At 44.6% G+C, this 20314-nt stretch overlaps 1 pseudogene; it reads left to right on the top strand.

Annotated features, from left to right (window-relative positions):
* The first annotated feature begins 5881 nt into the window (after positions 1–5881).
* LOC136453183 (subtilisin-like protease SBT3.9) overlaps positions 5882–20314 on the top strand; it is a 41787-nt pseudogene continuing 27354 nt past the window's right edge.

Genomic DNA, 20314 nt, shown 5'->3' with positions numbered 1-20314 from the left:
GTGCCTAGGGTATAAACGGGGCGTGTATTTCGGGGTACCCAGCTGGGATACATTGGTTTGTGAATCACCATTTCCGTGAGACGGTACGACTTGGCTATGGTCTAACACCGTAGTAAGAATTGAAAGATGAAAGATGGTGAAATGGTTCTGATTGCTTAACCCTTGTTTGAAAGTAGAACATGTGCTTACTTAGAATGGTTAGCTAATGAAGTAATCATGACTGCTAATAAAACTTGATCTTAAGGACGTACTCCTAGTAATGCTTTTCGTAAACAAAAAGAAAACAGCAAACCCCTATTGCCTATCATACTCCTTGGAGTCGAGAAACTATTCCCACTAGTCGGGTAAATCTTACGAGTATATTGTGTACTCAGGGTTTATTTTACCCCTGTTGCAGATGCAGCTTGAGGAGTAGCTCTTGTGTAGAGGATTCTTCTAGTGGGCATAGATGGATCCTCATATCGTTTCTGTTAGATGTTTATTTTTATTCCGCTGTTTCATTATCGCACTCTGAACTCTGGTATTGTAATAAATAATTTCCAAGAACTCTTGTTGTATGAAATGGATTAAGTATTATAAACGCGTACTCATTATCGGATTCTAGAGGTAAAATGTGGATTGATTCGAGTTCTCCCATGGGTGTGCTCGACGGAACTGTCCGGTGTAGCTAACTTTTAGGGTGCTTAGTGTCAAGTGGAAGACGAGCGCCTCTGAAAGCGTGTTATTTCGGGCGGTTCTGCCACACTAACACCCTTAAAAATGTTTGTGAAAAGTTGCTAACACACGTGCATAAGGTGATACACTTGGTGGTTAGCATATTTGAGCAAGGGTGGAGAAGTTGGAGATCAAAAGGAGAAGTTTTTGATCGACCGAACTCTGGTCACGCAGTGACCAGACTCGGCCTGGTGTTTCTGGTCATCAAGGTAGAAAAGGCGTAGCTTGGTCTGTTTGACCAAACCCTAGAGGCGTATAAGACCGAACTCTGGTGGAACACTATTTAGCGTCTAGTCTTGGTGACGTGGCATGGCCTATGAGGGCTGAAGAGGACTGGACTCGGCTAGCATTCGGTCAGCCTCGATCTGACACACCTAGTCACAAAAATGTGGCTCTGGTGCTTACTAGTCTCGATCTAATGCGGAGTGGTGGAGCGTCAGGTCATCTCCTCTGGGGCATCCGATAGATGGCTCAGGGTCACAAGCGCGTGCGACCTGACGTGGATTGGGCGTGTCTGGTCTCCACTTAAATGCATGGGCATTATGACTTAGCTGTTGGAGATTAGTAGCCATGATTGAATCGCATGGACACGTGGACGTTGATGCACGATCAGACGCTGGACTAGGTGCGTCTGGTCAACCCGACCAATGTGTCCGGTCAGTGCATATGGGCACCCCACCCTTAACCCTAATGACACTATTTTGTGGGGGTGCCTATTTAAGGGGTTTGGTCGGCTTGGGCTCACACTCTTGGCCATTTCTATTGAGAATACATTCTAGTGAGCCTAGCCAATCCTCTCTCACTCATCCTACTTGATTGATTCATCATTTGGTAAGATGGGAGAGCATCCAAGTGCATTGCTTTGAGTGATTACATCTAGAGACACTTGGTGATTATGTTTTGCTATGGGATTTGCTTGTTTCTCTTGGTGGTTGCCGCCACCTAGACGGCTTGGTGTAGCGAGGATCATCGAGCGGAGGAAGGTGCTTGTCTCCGGCTCCAATCATGGTTACTATGAGGGGCTTGACCTTTCCCCGATGGAGAGCTAAAAGATACTCTAGTGGATTGCTCATAGCTTGTGGATCCCCATCTTGTGTTGGTTGTGCAGCACCTGATTGCGGGTTAGGCGTGTGATGCCTATTAGCGCGTGAACCTCCAAGTGGGTGAATCGCTATAACGAGGACGTAGCTTGCCGGTAAGCAAGTGAACATCAGGTATAAATCATTGTGTCATATTAGTCCCGGGATTCTCATTGTGATTGTTTGATTATCTCTTGCCACGGTGGTATAAGCTTCACTACCTCTCTTGTATTTACTTTCCTAGTGTAGATAAGCTCTTTAGTGTAACTAGTTTTGAGAGCTAGCTTGTGTCTTGTTAGTTTGGTTAGTGAGGCTCTTTAGTTAGTCTTTGAGAGCTCGCTAACTTAGAGAGTAGTGACTTAGCCCCTTGTGTGAAATAGAGATCATAGCAACTAGAATTGTGGATATCAGGCTTGTATTTTTAGTAGGCTAGCACAATACTTGCTTAGCCTCATAATTGTCTAACCACTTGGCTTAGTGTTGTTGTAGATTTTAATAGGCTATTCACCCCCCTCTAGCCACTAGGACCTTTCACACAGCATGGCCCAAAATTTAGTGGAGGCCCGGTGTGGGCCCGCTGTCGGCCTTGGCCTGCTAAAGGCCTACGCTCCCACTCCCCCCAAAACCCTATCCCTGTCTCCCTCTTGGCCTCCCCTCGTGCCGTACTCACACACCGCTAGTCCACGACTCGACTCTCGTGACTCACGCACCAGGCGGCGCCGCACTTCCCACTCCTCACCCACACTTGGCTCTCGCTCGTCGCTCCCTCCGCACGTCCGATCGCAGCTCATGTGAGCAGCCTTTGGCTTTGAGTGCACCGGCAACCGGCCTCCTCCTCAAGCACCACCTCCTCCATGACCCACGCGACCACATCACAGGTGCTGACATCGAGTGCGGTGGCGTTGAGTGTGGCTGCTGCCAGCCGGCCACCTCCTCCTCTATGCCCCTGTGTGGCCATACCGCAGGCACCGGCCACCTCCGGCTCCTCCACGCCACCAGTGCGGCTCAAGGTCGTGGAACTGCCTGCTGCCTGCTGCTCTTCCGGCCTCCCCTTCCCTTCTCTTAGTGGGCCTTGGGCCAGCACGGCCTGCTAAAAAAGGTGGGCTCATCGAGCCGGCCCAAAACAAAAGTGGCCCGACAGGCCATGCCTGGGCTGTCGGCGAGGCATGAATTGCAGGGAGGCACGGCCCGACGGCATGCTGGGCCTTGTCGTGCCGTGCCTGGCACGGACGCATGACGTGCCGGCCCATTGCCCATGTATAACTTTGGGTGGAGGAAGGCGTTGGCGGCGCGCAGCAGCAGCAGGGCCAGCAAGGCAACAAGATGAGGGGAAGGCATCGTTGTATCCTAGGTGGGGCAGAGGCTTCAACATGGAGCATATGGTGGTGCTCGAGTAGGACAACGAACTTTGGGCAGCCATGTGTACCTGTGTCGCCGGACGCGAAAGAATGAAGCTTTTTTACTCTTTGGTTTTGCCCATGCGCCTCTAACATGGAAACATAGTTGAAATTGGATCACATGCCTGCCTTTTCGTTTGTTTGGTGTACTTAATTCATCCTTGATCGACATGTGCCGATATACTCGATGTACTACGAGCGCTAAGCCGGGGCTGCTGCGACGACCCAGGCAGAGGTAGGGCAAGCCGCGCGAGAGGAGGCTGGCTCAGTCTCCGCACCGATAGTAATCCAATTGTGATGTATTTGTGCATCTTATTATATACGCGGCTAATGCACGGTCAATTGTGATGTATTTGTGCATCTTATAGTCGTGCTATTAGCATATGAAATGCACACTTTCACCTTCTTCCTCCTCCGACCCTTCCCCTATGCTCCCGCTAGTCTTCCCTCCTCACCTTCGGCCCGTCTTCCTTGTCCTTGCCCCCACCCCAACCTTCCTCGAATGCCGCGCCTAGACAATGGTTCCCTCGCCGTCGGCCTAGTCGCCCACCTCCCGGTCCCGGTCCCGCTCCCCTCGACCCCACCCTCCTCCTCGTCTCGCCCCCGTCGCTGCCCACCGCCCATGGCGACCTCCTTCTTCCCCTCCCCCTCCCGCCGTCGCCAAGGCCATGGGCGCCCCGCCCAGCCTTGGCCTGGCCGCCACTACGCCACTGAAACCCTAATGCCACCCTCCCGCCATCTCTACTACTTGGTCGGCTTGCCTCCTCCGAGCCCTTTGTAAGCCCGCTGGTGTTGGGGAAGAAGAGAGGGAGAGAGGAGAAGATGACGCACCACCAGAACGATTTGGAGATGGGGAGAGCGCGCATGGTCACCGAGGAGAGCACGAGCGGCTGTGCAAGAGAGGGGAAGGCCTGTGCAAGAGAGGGAGAGAGGAGAACTGGATGGGGAACGAAAGGAGGAGGACGATGGGGATAAAACCGGTGAGACCCATCACCTGTTAGGTTGCGGGCGGTAGTGTGCGTGCCTAGTCGCACGAGCCTGCCCGGCCAGAAAGAAGCTTTTGCCTTATTTATTTGATTGATATGTGCGAATATAGTCAATATACCGCTTCCATGTTCAAAAAATGTGTTTCTTATTTTATGTAATTAAGATAAATCTTAAACCATGAAGAATATTGCTTAAAATGAAATATAGATACACTGCATTGATTTATTTTTCGTCCAGGTGCCCCTGACTTAACACCATTGAGTCCCAAAACTAAGAAAAGGGCGATATACCGAATTAAAGAATGTTTTCAGGTCAAATAGGTAAGTTCTGAACTGAGGAGGCCAAGGAAAGAAGCAACTTTTTTTAGGGCCAAGGAACTCTCTTCGATCGTTTCTCCATCCGATCTTTTGAAAATTTTAAATTTCAAATGTAAGAAATTCAAACATAATTTTTCTTGAACAGACGACTTTAAATGAAAAGATTGTCAATTATAAAGTTGCATAACTCTTCGAGATCTATAATATTTCTTTTGGTTGTTTCTGCATTTAAGGTTATTTGAAAAATTCAAATTTTTATTATGCAACTTTTTTTTGAGGTGGCGAAGCAGTTGAAAATAGAACCGTCTTTATAAATAGGGGTATTCGTAGAGATAACTACAAATAAAACCATCTCTAAAAATCAATTTTTAAAGATGGCTGAAAATATAGTCGATGCGTTTCTAAAGGCGACTTATTTCGGACGTCAATAGAGGAAAACTGAATTGCTTCTTAAAAAACCCGCTGCTAAAATTCAGTTTTATACTAGTGATAATCCATGGCAGGGTCATCGCGTAGCGTTATTGACCTGGGATGAATTAGTCATAAGATCTTTTCAAAAAGAATTAGTCAGATAATCCGTGGTTGATCATCGCGTAGCGGGGATGAATTAGTCAGATAATCCGTGGCTCGCTCCTTTGGATTTTGTTTTCGCGGGGCTCCGTGCCGCTCCGCAGACTGGTGCTGTCTGTCCATGTCCTCGCCCCCGTTCCTGTCCCTATCTTAAAGAGTCTGTCTATCCAACAACCATGTATTTTATATAGTTTTAACACATGATTTTTTTTCACTATAGAATTAAGATCCAATAGCCTCCACCCTCCTTCTACTCCCAGCCTCCAGCCTTCTTCTATCTCCAGACAATCACAAATCATAAGATCATAGATCCACAGATCACAAAAATATTTTTTTTATGGAAGGACAAATCACAGTAGAGGAGGAGGCAGCAGCACTGCACTAGTCTGGTGTCAGCATGTAGGGCCACGCACGCACCGCCCGGCCGCCCCCCCGGTGCTTTTCCACTCCACACGCTGCCTGCGCCTTGTCTGGTGCGGTGCAGGCAGACACCGGAGGATGTTGTTGTCATGCGCTCTGCAGCAGCAGCTAAAAAAATCTATGTGTTTTTTACGCTAAAACATATGTGTGTTGTATAGCATTTCTGATCTTAAAATATGAAAAGAGAAGGGGTATAAGTCCCTAGTTTAAATATCTCTTTTTTGGACTCTTTCTTTCCTACGTTGGCCAGCTCAAACCAGACACCAATCCATGAACGCCTCTTACGTAAATTTCACACGCGTCTTTCCACAATATTCATTCATACACACATCTATAAATACATGCCCATTAAGCCATTATCAGCACTGCAAGATCGCACACAAAGAACATAAAAATGATGGGGTTACATTCTTCCAGGCGTGCCTCTGTAGTTTTGGCGATACTGCTTTGCTTTTGCACAGTGTCATTGGGGGCGCATGGAAGATCGCGTAGCAGGGTAAGCAACTGATGCATATTTCTGCCGATACTAGCTTGTTTGTACTACCTGAACAGAGCGGTTATCATGTATACGACTGCCTTAGCAAATTTGAGTAATAAGTTTCTACTAGCAAATATGCTCGTACGTTGCAATGGAACAACATTTTATTGCGTTGCCGGTGGCACGAGCAAAGATAGTTTCACACTCACCGAGTTACAAATAAGAAGTTGCTAAAATTCTTCTCCAACAAACTTTCCACATTCAGTAGCAAGTTGTTTCCTTCTCTCTCCGGGTTTTTTCGTCACGTGTGTATTTTCTTTGTCCCATATCCTTATATCAATTCAGGTGAAGCACGGCCACCATCAACCTGCCGCCATCTACTGATTGGCGAGATGTGTCCGCGCCGTTTAGGGTGAGGGTGGGGGTTGCGGTCGGATCTGGTTTAAGCTGTCACCATTGGCTCGCACTCAACTTAATCATCTTTAGACTTGAGTTGTTCTAACTCGTTTAAGCACGGCTTATGAGTCCACATCATATACACGATCCAATACATATTGGAATCGGATTCCGTATCGCGCTAGATGTGAGCTGTTCTAACTCGCATGAGCACGAGTTATATAAGTCCTGATGAAAGAAACTACACTATCGGGTGGTTAAGGGAAGGTGGACAAAAAAAGGGACACACTTAAAAAATTGGAGCACGGTGAGAGTAGATATAGATATAGATAAAATTTTAGCAAATTAATTACACAAAAACATAGATCTATAGTCACAACAAAATCTTTATACTAAATCATATGATACTATATGTTTACTGTGTAGCTCTAGTCAAATGGAGTGTAAAAATATACTGGTTTGATATTTTTATGATTTTTCTGTGATTTTTTATGATTTCTAGAATTCTCGACTGATTTAAAAGAAAAGAAAACAGAAAAGAAAGAAAAAGGGCTACTGTGTGACTGGGCCATGGGCTTCGGCCCAGACCACAGTGCAGCCAGCCCAGCCTTGGGTTGAATCCGAGGCCCACCACAACAAGCCCAAGCTTAAAAAAAGAAAAAGAAAGAAAAATGAAGTTTGTATTAGGAACCCTAAATTTGTTTCTAAAACCGTTTAAGCTCTTTCACTATTTCTTTGTCTCTCGTACTTTTACATCTGCAACCCGTTATTTGTTTGTAATTCCTCCCTTAACTCCTTCTCCTTGTTTCGTCGCTTGAATCAGACCACGGTCGGAAGTCACGCCCCATTGCAGACGGGAGGCGACGGCGAGACCGAGCCACAGTAGGTTGGACGAAAATTTAGGGTGTTAAGAAATTTTACCTCTTTGCTATTAGGTATAGAAAAACAATTTTTTATCCGGTCTGCATATACATATGTTTGTAGCTTTATATCATATACCTAGGCGATGTGAAACATGGACACCCCAACGATGTCATTGCTTCGCACCATGATCTACTCAGCAATGTTCTTGGAAGGTACGTGGAGAATATTGTGTTTCGTACGTACACAAAATATGATGTGAATTTTGATATATAAATTGTGTTATGACACATGCATGCACGCGCACATAATCTTTTAATTGGAAACAATACAATACCATACATATTAATATTATCGGCGCTCCTAGCACCCGGACGCCCGGATTTAGGGGCGCATCCGGACGCACCTCCGGTCCCGCCCGAGTGTCCCACCCCCACGCATGAAACCACGCCCCTGCTATCCCAGGAGTAGTAGACTCATTTCGATCCCCGACCAAAACAATTGAGCACCTAGCACCCCGCCGCCCCACAGAACAGTAGACTCGTTCCGTCCTGCAGGCGCCGCCATCTCGCCATCCCACCGTGCTGCCCGGTCCCCCCCGCCATCCCGTCGCACCGCCCATCCCCCGCCGCGCCCATGCTAGGTGTGTCGCATCCTCATCGCGCTCTCATCCTCATCGCGACTGCAACAGCAGAACAAAGTTACCGCAATATGAGATGCAACATCAGAAAACAGAAACTAATGCAACAAAAAATATTACTTGTTGCAACACCGTAACAAGGCTGCTGCAACAAAAACAGAACAAAAGCGCTGTTGACACCGTTTTTTTGTACGTGTCAAAATGATCAGAGTGGGCTAATCGGCAGGTGGAAAGTTACTGTATACGTTGACAGCCGATGAAAATCAGCTTGTAAAGATGGTTGCCGATGAATGGTGGTGATCGATGGAAAAGTTGATTTACTCGGGCGTTGCCGATAAGGTTGGAGATGTTATTGTCGATGCCGATGAAGGGAGGCTTGAAGACTACTGCCGATGAAACAGGAAGTATGCCGATGGAAAGGAGGTTGGTGAGATTTCCATCGTAATTGAAGCGGACAGGGAAGTAGATAGGAGTTGATTTCCTTTTCTATATTTGTTAGAGTATGATTCATGTAAAGAGTCACGTGTTTCCTTAGATATGGACTTGGTGTCCTAGTTGTATTTTGGTTATGTTTCTTTAGATCAGGGTATAAATATAGATTGAGGGGCAATGTAATGGATATATCAATCAATATCAAAACCAATTTTTACTCCTATTTGCATCTATTTACTTTTCGGCGACTTCGTCAATTTGCATATTTTTCCTTTTACGAGTTCTCATTGATTCGGCGAGTTGCATCGCTTCAGTGCAACCTTCGGCGATTCTCGAGTTCCGTGTGAGTACCTCTTGGCCGTGACTTTCGGGCGTATCGCTGTTGTCAGGACCAAAGTGCTCGTATCTTCATCCTTGTCGATTAACAGGTCAAATCGACTGGCACGCTTTGGATATCGATTCGGGTATTAGCCCTTTGTGTTTGCAAATCCACTTTTGCATCAACACATCTTTTGGCACGCTCGGTGGGACCAATCAATCCGATCAATATGTTCAATTCCGAGATCGATTCAGGGAACATTATCGCGGTATCAGAAGAAGATCTTAAGGAAGAGCAGAGGCAGGCTATGAAAAAGGCTGTAGAAGAATACAGGCAGCTTTGTCTGAAATCGTTTAGCCTGAACAAGAGTGGACAAGTCATCCAGAAGCAAGATTTGCCGTTGCCTCGGCAGGTTACCTTTGACTCCAATCCTGGTAAACTTCAAGAGATGGTTAATTCTGCAGTAAATCATGCTTTGATTAATCATTCCAATGTGCTGTCCAATACTGTTCATAATGCTGTGGTTCGAACTCTCAAAGAAGGACAAGCGTCACCGCATTACGTTGGGCCTGCCTATCACTAACCAGAGCCGGCATCTGTCAATACTCCATCGGCTCCCTCGGCCGTTGTGGGTACAGAAGTTACTTCCCCTCCAGTATCGGCAGGCTTACCTAATGTTCAATCTACACCAATACGATCAGATCAGGTACTACCAGGAGGACGAGTTCAGCTTAATACAGATCTATTGGCATCAGCTATGTCAGGCCCCGTGTCTCAGAATAGCTAGATTCCTGCTAATTGGTGGGGATATGGTATGCCTCCGGAGTCATCTGCTTTCAATCCTGGGTTACCTCAAGTGTTTGATGCAGCAGGAAAAGCTCCTATACCATCGGCTGTTTCGCCGATGGCTCAAGTGCCTCAATATGCCACAGCAACTACTGTGCAACCAACTCCAGGAGGTTTCCAGATGCCTTTGGTTCAAACACCCAATTCAAGTCCATCGGCAAGCTTACTGCCGATGCAGCAGAAAGCCCCTGCTATGAGTCAAACTGGGGTTTGGTTCATGCCTCAAACTGGTTATAATTATCCAACAATGTCAGCAAATTACCAACCATCGATAAGTTTTGTACCGATGAGTTCTAATAATGGTTGGTCAGGACAGTTACCTGCTCAACATACAGTTCAGTAAAATTAGCAGGTTGCAGGGATTCAACAAGGTCATATGCAAGCTGGTTTCCAGAATCAAGCATCGACAGCTCAGCCGATGAATCCTTTCCAACAGGTTAATGGACCACAAGTAACGGCAAATATGCCAATTGCTGGAGATCGTGGGCCACAAAGATATATGGAGGGATATCAGCAAGCCCCTCCTGTAGAAATTTAGCCAGTTCGTCAGCAGGAAGCTGATGCTTTTTGGGCCGATAAGATAGCAGAAATTATGAAGGATCAGTTTGGGATAAAGCCCAAGGTCAATACTTATTCTTATCGGACTCCATACCCTCCTGCATATGATTTAATTCCTCTCCCAAATCGATACAAGGTACCAGATTTCACTAAATTCTCTGGGCAAGATGATACATCAACAATGGAACACGTCAATCGCTTCATTATTCAATGTGGAGAGGCAGCTAGTAGAGATAAATTAAGAGTTCGATTATTTTCATCATCTTTGTCTAGATCGGCATTTACATGGTTCATTTCATTACCACCAAATTCTATTATTACTTGGGCTGATCTAGAAAAGCAATTTCATAAGTATTTCTTTGCTGGAATCTATGAAAAGAAACTTACCGATTTAGTAAAATTGAGACAGCGTAATGATGAATCGGTAGAAAGCTTTGTGCAAAGGCTACGAGATGTAAAAAATAAGTGCTACAGCCTGGTGTTAGATGATCGGCAGCTTGCCGATCTGGCTTTCCAAGGGTTATTGCCACATCTTAAAGACAGATATGCTTCTCAGGAGTTTGAAAGCCTCGGTCATCTTGTGCAAAGGATCTCTGATCAAGATACTAGGGTTTTTGAACCTAAAAAAAATTGGAGTAAAAAAGTATCATTTGTTGAAGAAGTAGGAGATTCTGATTCTGATGAAGAACCAGTTATCGGCTTAGCTGAGTGGGTTAAGAATAAAAAACCGATATCTTGTCCCTTTGGCCAGAAAGAGCCAGAAAAGTTTACCTTTGATATCACCAAGGCCGACAAGATATTTGATCTTCTGCTTCAAGAGGGCCAAATTAAGCTGTTACCTAATCATGTGATCCCATCGGCAGAAGAGTTGAAGAAGATCTTGTACTGCAAATGGCACAATGCAACTTCACACAGTACAAATGAGTGCAAGGTGTTCAGGCAACAGTTACAATCGGCTATTGAATCTGGAGGAATTAAGTTTGGTACTTCCAATACCCAGAAGCCGATGAAAATTGATCAACACCCTTTTCCAGCAAATACGTTGGAGGCCAAAGGGAAGACCAAGGTATTGACGTCAGAGGCTGCTGAGAAAAACGCATCAGTAGATCCCCAACATCGGATAACTACCGATGGTGCAAAAAGTAAGGGTTTGCTGGGAGAAAGCAGTAGTTCCAAAAACCCTCCTCGACCTGGCATTGTGATTACTCATCGAAGGCAGCAGGAGGGTTGGCGTCAGCATAATGACCGATATCGACAACAACAAGAAGAGAGACGTCGGGAAGAATGGTATCGGCATAAAAATCATTGGAGGTGCCCGTTTTTCTTCCATTGCTGGGAAGAAGGTATTAAATTGCCAACTGTTGAAAATTGCCCTGAGTGCAATGGTTATTATGGGGTCAATCGGTCAGAAAGGAGGTTTCAACCTGGCAATCGGGGTTTATTTATCAATGAGCCGATCAGAGGCAGAGCATCAGTGCATGATCGGCTGGGGGGCAGACTTAGTGTACATGAGAGGCTTGGTAAACGCGCTGGATATTTTCCAAGGAATCAAGAGGAGCTTGAGGAGATGGCAAACGCAAGAGTTCTCGATGAAGAAATATTCTACAGGGACCCCAATATACGCCGTGTAGAATCAACTGGGACTTGTTATCAGCCGGTTTGGAAAACCAAGTTTCCTCGATGGTGTCCGGAGGGTCTGACAAAGACACAGAAAAGGAGGATGCAACGTGAGCATCAGGAGGATTTATACCGAGAGGAAAATTCCTCTAATGAGAGGTCCGGTCATCAGCAGTGGCAGGTAAAACACAAAAATAAGGGTCCATCGGCAGATGTTAATATGGTATTCATGTTGCCGATGGAGTTTTTGGCACTATCTGATAATGAGGAAGAAGTTGTTCTTTCCGATCAAGTAGCTCAGTTGACACTAGATCCAATGATGGCTGTTTTTGAGAAACCTACCGATGACGAGAGACAACATCTTAAGGCTTTGTTTGTGAAAGGCAGAGTTGATGGGCAGCCTGTATCTAAGATACTTATCGACGGAGGGGCTGCGATTAATATTATGCCTTATGTGATATATCGGAAACTTGGTAAGGGAGATCAAGACTTGACCAAAACCGATATGATGCTGAAGGATTTTGAAGGCAATGTGTCACCGGCTAAAGGGGCAATATGCGTTGAATTGACCATCGGCAGCAAAACCTTGCCAACGACGTTCTTTATTATTAATGGCAAGGGTGCATATAATCTGCTTCTAGGGAGAGATTGGATTCATGCTAATTGTTGTGTTCCTTCTACAATTCATCAATGCCTCGTACAGTGGATTGGGGATAAGATTGAGGTTGTCCCTGGTGATTCTTCTTATATCATCGCATCGGCAGAATCAGATACTTATGAGCGAACTAAATGCATATCAGGAGAAGTTTGGGAAAAAGAGTTCCTTAGAGTTGCTGATTATGAAATTCCACCGATCCAAGCAATCGGTTCTGAAGAAGAGTTTTAATGGATAGGTTTGCCGATGATGGAAAATTAGGTCAAGGGTTCACATCGGCAGATGATTTAGTAAAAGTAGATATTGGTGATGGCGATAGGCTAAGACCTACTTTTATTAGTGCTAAGTTAGATTCCAAGTGTAAGCAGCAAATAACTGATTTGTTAAAAGAGTATAAAGATTATTTTGCTTGGGATTATACTGAGATGCCTGGATTAGACCGATCGATAGTTGAACATCGGTTACCTATCAAATCTGGATTTCGGCCACATCAGCAGCCAGCGCGCCGATGCAACCCTAATATACTTCCTGACATTAAAGCCGAAATAACTAAATTAATTGAGGCAAAGTTTATTCGGCAGTGTCGATATGCAGAGTGGATCTCTAATGTGGTTCCTGTCTATAAGAAAAATGGAAAACTTCGTGTTTATATTGATTTCAGGAATCTCAACAAAGCCACGCCGATGGATGGTTATCCAATGCTGATTGCTGATTTATTGATTGATGCTGCAGCCGGACATCAAATTATCAGCTTCATGGATGGTAATGCAGGTTACAATCAAATATTCATGGCTGAAGAAGATATTCCCAAGACTGCTTTCAGATGTCCAGGTCATGTAGGGTTGTTTGAGTGGATAGTCATGATGTTTGGTTTGAAAAATGCCGGCGCTACTTATCAAAGAGCTATGAACTTTATTTTTCATGAATACATCGGCACATTAGTGGAGATCTACATTGATGATGTAGTGATTAAGTCTGGAGATATCACAAAACATCTGGTCGATCTACGAAAGATACTAGAGTGCACAAGGAAGCATGGATTGAAGATGAATCCTAATAAATATGAATTTGGTGTATCGGCAGGTCAATTCTTGGGTTTTATGGTGCATCAACGGGGCATCGAAATCAGTAGGAAGTCTATTGATGCAATTAACAAGGTGGTTGCTCCTGCCAATAAAACTGAATTGCAATCTTTGATCGGTAAGATTAATTTCATTAGAAGATTCATATCTAATCTGTCGGGTAAGATCAAGGATTTCAGTCCATTACTTAAATTGAAGTCCGATCAGGAATTTGTATGGGGAGCTGAGCAGCAGTTAGCCCTAGATGAAATTAAGAAATATTTAACGAATCCTCCAGTGCTAGTTCCACCTCAACACGGGAAACCTTTCAGGTTGTATTTGTCAACTGATGATACCGTTATCGGTTCAGCTCTTATTCAAGAATTTGAAGGGAAAGAACATGTTATTTATTATTTGAGCAGAAGATTGGTGGATGCTGAGACAAGGTATTCGGCCATCGAAAAATTATGTCTGTGTTTATACTTTTCTTGTGTCAAATTAAGACATTATTTGTTATCTGCCGAATGTACGGTCATATGCAAAGACGACGTAGTCAAGTATATGCTGTCGATGCCGATATTAAGTGGTAGAATCGGCAAGTGGATTTTAGCATTATCAGAATTTGAACTACGTTACGAATCGACTAAGGCAGTTAAGGGGCAAGTTATGGCTGATTTTGTCACTCAGCATTGTAATACAGTGGACTCTCTGGAGGTTGCTCCTTGGACACTTTTCTTCGATGGGTCTATATGTGGTGAAGGAGCAGGTATCGGCATTGTGTTGATTTCACCTCAAGGAAGGAAGTATGAGTTTTCATTGCCGATTGTTGCTACATCGACAAACAATCAAGCTGAATACCAAGCCTTGATAAAAGGGTTAGAATTGCTGAAGGAGATATGTGCCGATGCTGTTGAAATCTTTGGTGATTCTATGCTAGTTATAAATCAATTGGCTGGGATTTATGAATGCCGAAGTGAAGTTTTAATTTCGTATTATGAAAGATGTTTGCAATTGTTGAAAGGGTTTAGAGATTTTCATCTTGAACATATTTCTCGACTACATAATGAAGAGGCTAATCGACTAGCTCAGCATGCTTCAGGGTATCAGCCTATTCAGGAAGTGCTAACATCGGCAGTCGATACCGATGACTGGAGAAAGGAGATTGTCGATTATTTAAAGGATCCATATAGAAAGGTTGAAAGACGTATAAGGTTCCAAGCTACCAAGTATGTGCTCCTCGATGATGAATTATATTATCGAACTATAGATGGAGTTTTACTCAAATGTGTTAGCAGTGATGAATCGAAAAGTTTGATGGGTGAAATTCATGAAGGAGTGTGTGGGGCGCATCAATCGGCTTTCAAGATGAAGTGGATGATCAGAAGGAATGGATACTATTGGCCGACTATTCTTGAAGATTGTTTTAAATATTTTAAAGGATGTCAGGGATGTCAAAAGTTTGGTAATATTCAAAGAGCGCCTGCATCGGCTATGAACCCTATAATTAAACCTTGGCCGTTCCGGGGATGGGCTATCGATCTCATCGGTCAGATTTATCCACCATCAAGCAAAGGGCATAAATTTATTCTGGTTGCTACCGATTATTTCATAAAATGGGTTGAGGCAATTCCTTTAAAAAAGGTGATATCGGCTAATATGATCGATTTTGTGAAAGAGCATATTGTTTACCGATTTGGTATTCCTTAGACTATCACTACCGATCAGGGTACTATGTTTACATCGGGAGAATTTGATGAGTTTGCTGTAGGTATGGGAATTAAAGTTTTAAATTCTTCTCCATATTATGCTCAAGCTAATGGTCAGGCTGAGGCTTCTAACAAAGGGATCATCAAACTCATTAAGCGCAAAATTAAAGAAAATCCTAAGAGGTGGCATACAGTATTAAATGAAGCCTTGTGGTCATATCGGATGTCATATCATGGTGCAACCAAAGTGACGCCTTATCAGTTAGTATATGGACATGACGCAGTATTGCCTTGGGAAATTAAAACTGGCTCTAGGCGAATACGTTCTCAAAATCAGCTGACAGCCGATGATTATGATATTCTTATGAAGGATGAGTTGGAAGATGTGGCGGGTCATCGGTTAAGGGCTTTAGTTAGCATCGAAGAAAATAAGAAAAGAGTAGCCAGATGGTATGACAAGAGGGTGAAGGTAAAGGAGTTTGCCGATGGGGATCTGGTCTGGAAATTGATTTTACCGATTGGGACTAAAAGTTCAAAGTTTGGAAAGTGGTCTCCTAATTGGGAAGGTCCATATCGGATAAATCAGTCTGCTCCTGGTAACACATATATTCTAGAAACCCTCGAAGGGGTTGTGTTTCCCAGAGCATTAAATGGAAAATATTTAAAGAAATATTACCCTAGTATCTGGATGGATGCATAAAAGTATAAGTGCCGATAACAGTCCTATCGGCTAGAATTATACAAGGATGTCAATGTCTCATAAAGTGCCGATGCAATAGACAAGATTTACAAGTTTAACAAGGATTGGATAGCCAATATCGCACGCAGGCGAATTTGGTCAGCTTCCTTCATTTCTTTGATGTCTTCATCGGCAGCACCCTCCACAGGCTTGAGTTTTTTCTTCATGGCCAAGGCTTTACGAGCCTGGATGTCTCTTTCTTGCTGAAGGGCCTTGATGGCATCGGGTAGTTGGCTTTCTTCTAGTTGGGCATGAGTTAAGGCTGCTTCGACTTCTTTCAATTCAGCCAATAGAGCCATCCTCTTTGCCGATAAGTCTAAGATTTTCTGCTTAAGTTCAGCGCCCGAAGTCTGCAAGTTGCCGATGTCCTTGTGCTTCTCATCGGCAATTTGTTTCAGTTGTAGCATCTCTTCTTTGAGTTGAGCCTGAGCTGCTCTATCAGTAATGCGTTGAGCAGCCCGTTGATATTGCAGTTGGCGGCTTTCTAAATGGGCTGCTAGGAAGAGTACTTCTTCAACATCGGCAGGGACCTGGCCACGGATTGTTTTGAAAATTGCCTTTGCGGGGTCCGAGTCCTCTACCAGTTGGGCGGTATCCTGCTGTAACAAGTCCAGGAGAGCTTCCAACTTGGACTTAATTTCTGCCGATATTGTTCCCAGTGCAAGGGAAGAACTTGTTTCCTCTCCATCATCGTCGAAAACATCAATGGCAAAGGAAAATAGGCTGTTTGGGGAGTCTTGTTCCTGAGAAAAAGAAAAGGAGGTCAGTTAAGGATAAGTATGAATATTATAAATCGACTAGGTCAATCGGCTTACCTGTTTCAAGGCAATTTCCTGTACTTGGCTGGAGGAGGCAGCCTGGAGTATGCCGTGTGGAGGATCGGCTGAGCTTGCCGATGGGATATCCTCTGTGGCCTCATCGGTGGTTGGCCCTTGGGGTATGATGACCGATGACGTTGGGGCAGATGGGGGGATCGGCATGGACTTCTGTCATTTTGGCTGTGCCTCGGCATCTGTTAAGGCTTTGCGCTTTGCTTGGGCCTCAGCAACGGTTGGCTGGGGGGCATCGGCACTTGTTGGTTGTGAAGCTTGAACATCTGGTACGCTTGCCGATGTACCCATTTGTTGCTGCAAAACAAGTGTAAGGTATGATATTTAACAGATAAAATGTAAAATCAAAGGAATACCTTTGAAGGATTGTCAGAGGTAGTAGTGCTTGATGTCGGAGGAATTGCCGATGACGATCCAGCAGCGGTTCTTACACCCTGATGATTAATGTTAATACAGTTTGTGATCGGCATGAGTAGAAATAAACAAGGTTGTTACCTTGAATGCCTTGATCAGGGTTGTAGCGGCAGCCAATGGAGTGGCCCTAGCTGTAGCCAATTTGGACTTGGAGGTGATGGTCTTGGCACGGGTCTTCTGGTGAGTCAAAGCAGTTAAGGTGGGAGCGTTGTAGCCGATCGGTGATATCGGGGAAACAGGCTGAAGGTTGAAGGGTTTCCCACTTTTGCTCACAGATGGTGCTGGGTTGTTAACCTGTCATGAGAGAGTTAGTTACCGATATATGAAAGGAAAAAGCAGAAGGGAGTTAGAAGAAACTTACTGCGTCATCAGGAATGGCGTATTCAGGGTCGATCATGTGCCGATATGAGTGAGCAGATGTTGCAAACAATTGTTCCTTCCACTCTTGCCACCATTGCTTATATGATTCGGTGATGAAAGATACTGGCGTCCAGTTGGATATATCGACATCTGTAGTATCGGCATCGGGGGGAAGTCGCACTACCCTGCTCCAATCTATTCCGCAAGTGATTGTTTCTCTGGGTTTGATCACATCGGCAAAACAAAGTTTGATTGGCAGTTGCCCAAAAGCCAATTGACGGGATACTGCCGATGGATTGTAAAATTCATACGTGATATTGGTGTTTTTCCTGCTACCGAATGTGTTTACTGGGATTGCTCTAGGAGTAATGATGGCCATCATGAGTTCATTATCCTGATTCAGAGTGTCATCGGCAAAGTTGAAAAGAAGGGGGAATCTATTTTCTTCGTCGATATAAGGTACCCAGGCCCTATGATCACGAGAAAGACCATTGTAGAAGCTTTGGAAGAACATTGGCCTCTGTTCCAGGGAGGACAATTATGGCTTCACCAAAATTGAGGGGTGAGCGTGTTGCCGATTCCTCATCCCAAGCACGTGGTCTTCAGCAATTTCTCATGGGAATTGTTGGGCAAAGAAGTCCCATTGCAAACGCTTGTGCATATGGGCATTTAGCCACATGTTGATAAACCACCACGGGCCTCCTAAGTTGCCGATGGGTTCGCCAAGCAAAAGTTTCTGAGACACTTGATGAAGAAGATGATAAGTGGAGCTCAGAAGGTATCGGCCAAGAGGGAACCTTACACCATTGGCCAAGAGTTCAGCCGCGGGGAGGAAGGCGTTGGTTGGTCCTACTGATCGACCACAGAAGATAAATTTTTCTAACCACATATTCAAGAATGTGGCATGTTCCCTCTGGTTAACTGTCCCGGTCCTCTGGCATTCTTGAATGTATCCCGTCCAACCGCCGATGTTGCGGGTATTCACCCTATATTCAGATTTTCTGCCATAGATGGAGCCTTCATCGGCAGTTGAAATGTCCAAGCCAGTGAGCATGTAGACATCGGCAAGTGTGGGAGTAGCTGGGCCATGTCCAAACATGAAAGTGTTTGTTGTGTCTGACCAGAAGTAAGCAGCTGCAATCATCATTGACTCGTTCTTTTGCATATCGGCAATGGATAGCCTAATGCATTGGTCTAGCTTCCGTTCTGCCCAGTGTACTTGCATCGGCCTGTTGACCCTCAAGTACCAATCTTTCCACCCTTTGGTGGTTTTGGGCCAAGATCGGAATGTATCTTTCCATAAATTCAGAGATAAATTTTGGGCTCTAAAGGGGATTCTGTTAACCTCTGCATTAATCAGATCAGTTGGATCTGGGTTGCCCATTGGTCCTAGGCATTGGACATGCGGCTGATCGGTTGGAATAACTAATTTGTTGTGAAGTTCCTAAGTTTAGAGGATCCGAAAAAAAGAGGAAAAATTACCAACTGTATGAACTCGCAAAGACCAGAGGAATCGAGGTAAAAGGTAATGGAAGTGGAACGAACCGCAGGGACGTTGAAGTTGATTGCCATTATCTTGAGGTAGATGGGGGCATGAGCTGGAGACTCGAGGTTGACGCTGGAGAAAAGTTCTTGTTGGTTGAGGTCGCGCAGTTGTTCGTCGGAGTCGCCGCCGGAAAGAGAAAATGCCAAAGATTAGGGTTTGAGGGTAGAAGACGAGCGTTCCGGAGAAAGCTATTTATAAGCCACTCGGAGTAGGGGTATTTTGGACTTATCTCTATGCCACGCGCATGTAAGTCGAGATGGTTCAGATGGATATGGTAACTGTTCACACGATAATCAAGGAATTGTATAGATGATTTGATGACAAGTAATCATGATTTGGAAGAGATCTCGGTACAGGATATTTTAATTCTGAAAATGGCGACATTATTATGTTAGGATCTTGCCGATGGATTATTGTTTCGGTATCTTAACCATAATCAGGGCAAGAGTGGTTGGAAATTGTGCGATATTTACTGAGGCGCGTGAATCAGGACTAGATTTGATTAGATTTGATAACAGATCAAGTTTTGGCTTGGAGGATGAGTTACGGTAATTGGGCGAAGGCAAACGTTATCTGGAGTAAATTTCGGAGCATTAATGGTTTTATACTCCGAAATTGGGGGCATGTGTTGACACCATTTTTTTGCACGTGTCAAAATGATCAGAGTGGGCTAATCGGCAGGTGGAAAGTTACTGTATACGTTGACAGCCGATGAAAATCAGCTTGTAAAGATGGTTGCCGATGAATGGTGGTGATCGATGGAAAAGTTGATTTACTCGGGCGTTGCCGATAAGGTTGGAGATGTTATTGTCGATGCCGATGAAGGGAGGCTTGAAGACTACTGCCGATGAAACAGGAAGTATGCCGATGGAAAGGAGGTTGGTGAGATTTTCATCGTAATTGAAGCGGACAGGGAAGTAGATAGGAGTTGATTTCCTTTTCTATATTTGTTAGAGTATGATTCATGTAAAGAGTCACGTGTTTCCTTAGATATGGACTTGGTGTCCTAGTTGTATTTTGGTTATGTTTCTTTAGATCAGGGTATAAATATAGATTGAGGGGCAATGTAATGGATATATCAATCAATATCAAAACCAATTTTTACTCCTATTTGCATCTATTTACTTTTCGGCGACTTCGTCAATTTGCATATTTTTCCTTTTACGAGTTCTCATTGATTCGGCGAGTTGCATCGCTTTAGTGCAACCTTCGGCGATTCTCGAGTTCCGTGTGAGTACCTCTTGGCCGTGACTTCCGGGCGTATCGCTGTTGTCAGGACCAAAGTGCTCGTATCTTCATCCTTGTCGATTAACAGGTCAAATCGACTGGCACGCTTTGGATATCGATTCGGGTATTAGCCCTTTGTGTTTGC

This window comes from Miscanthus floridulus, chromosome 5 (assembly GCF_019320115.1).
Source record: "Miscanthus floridulus cultivar M001 chromosome 5, ASM1932011v1, whole genome shotgun sequence".
Taxonomy (NCBI): Eukaryota; Viridiplantae; Streptophyta; class Magnoliopsida; order Poales; family Poaceae; genus Miscanthus; species Miscanthus floridulus.
This window is presented reverse-complemented; position numbering and strand designations above follow the sequence as displayed.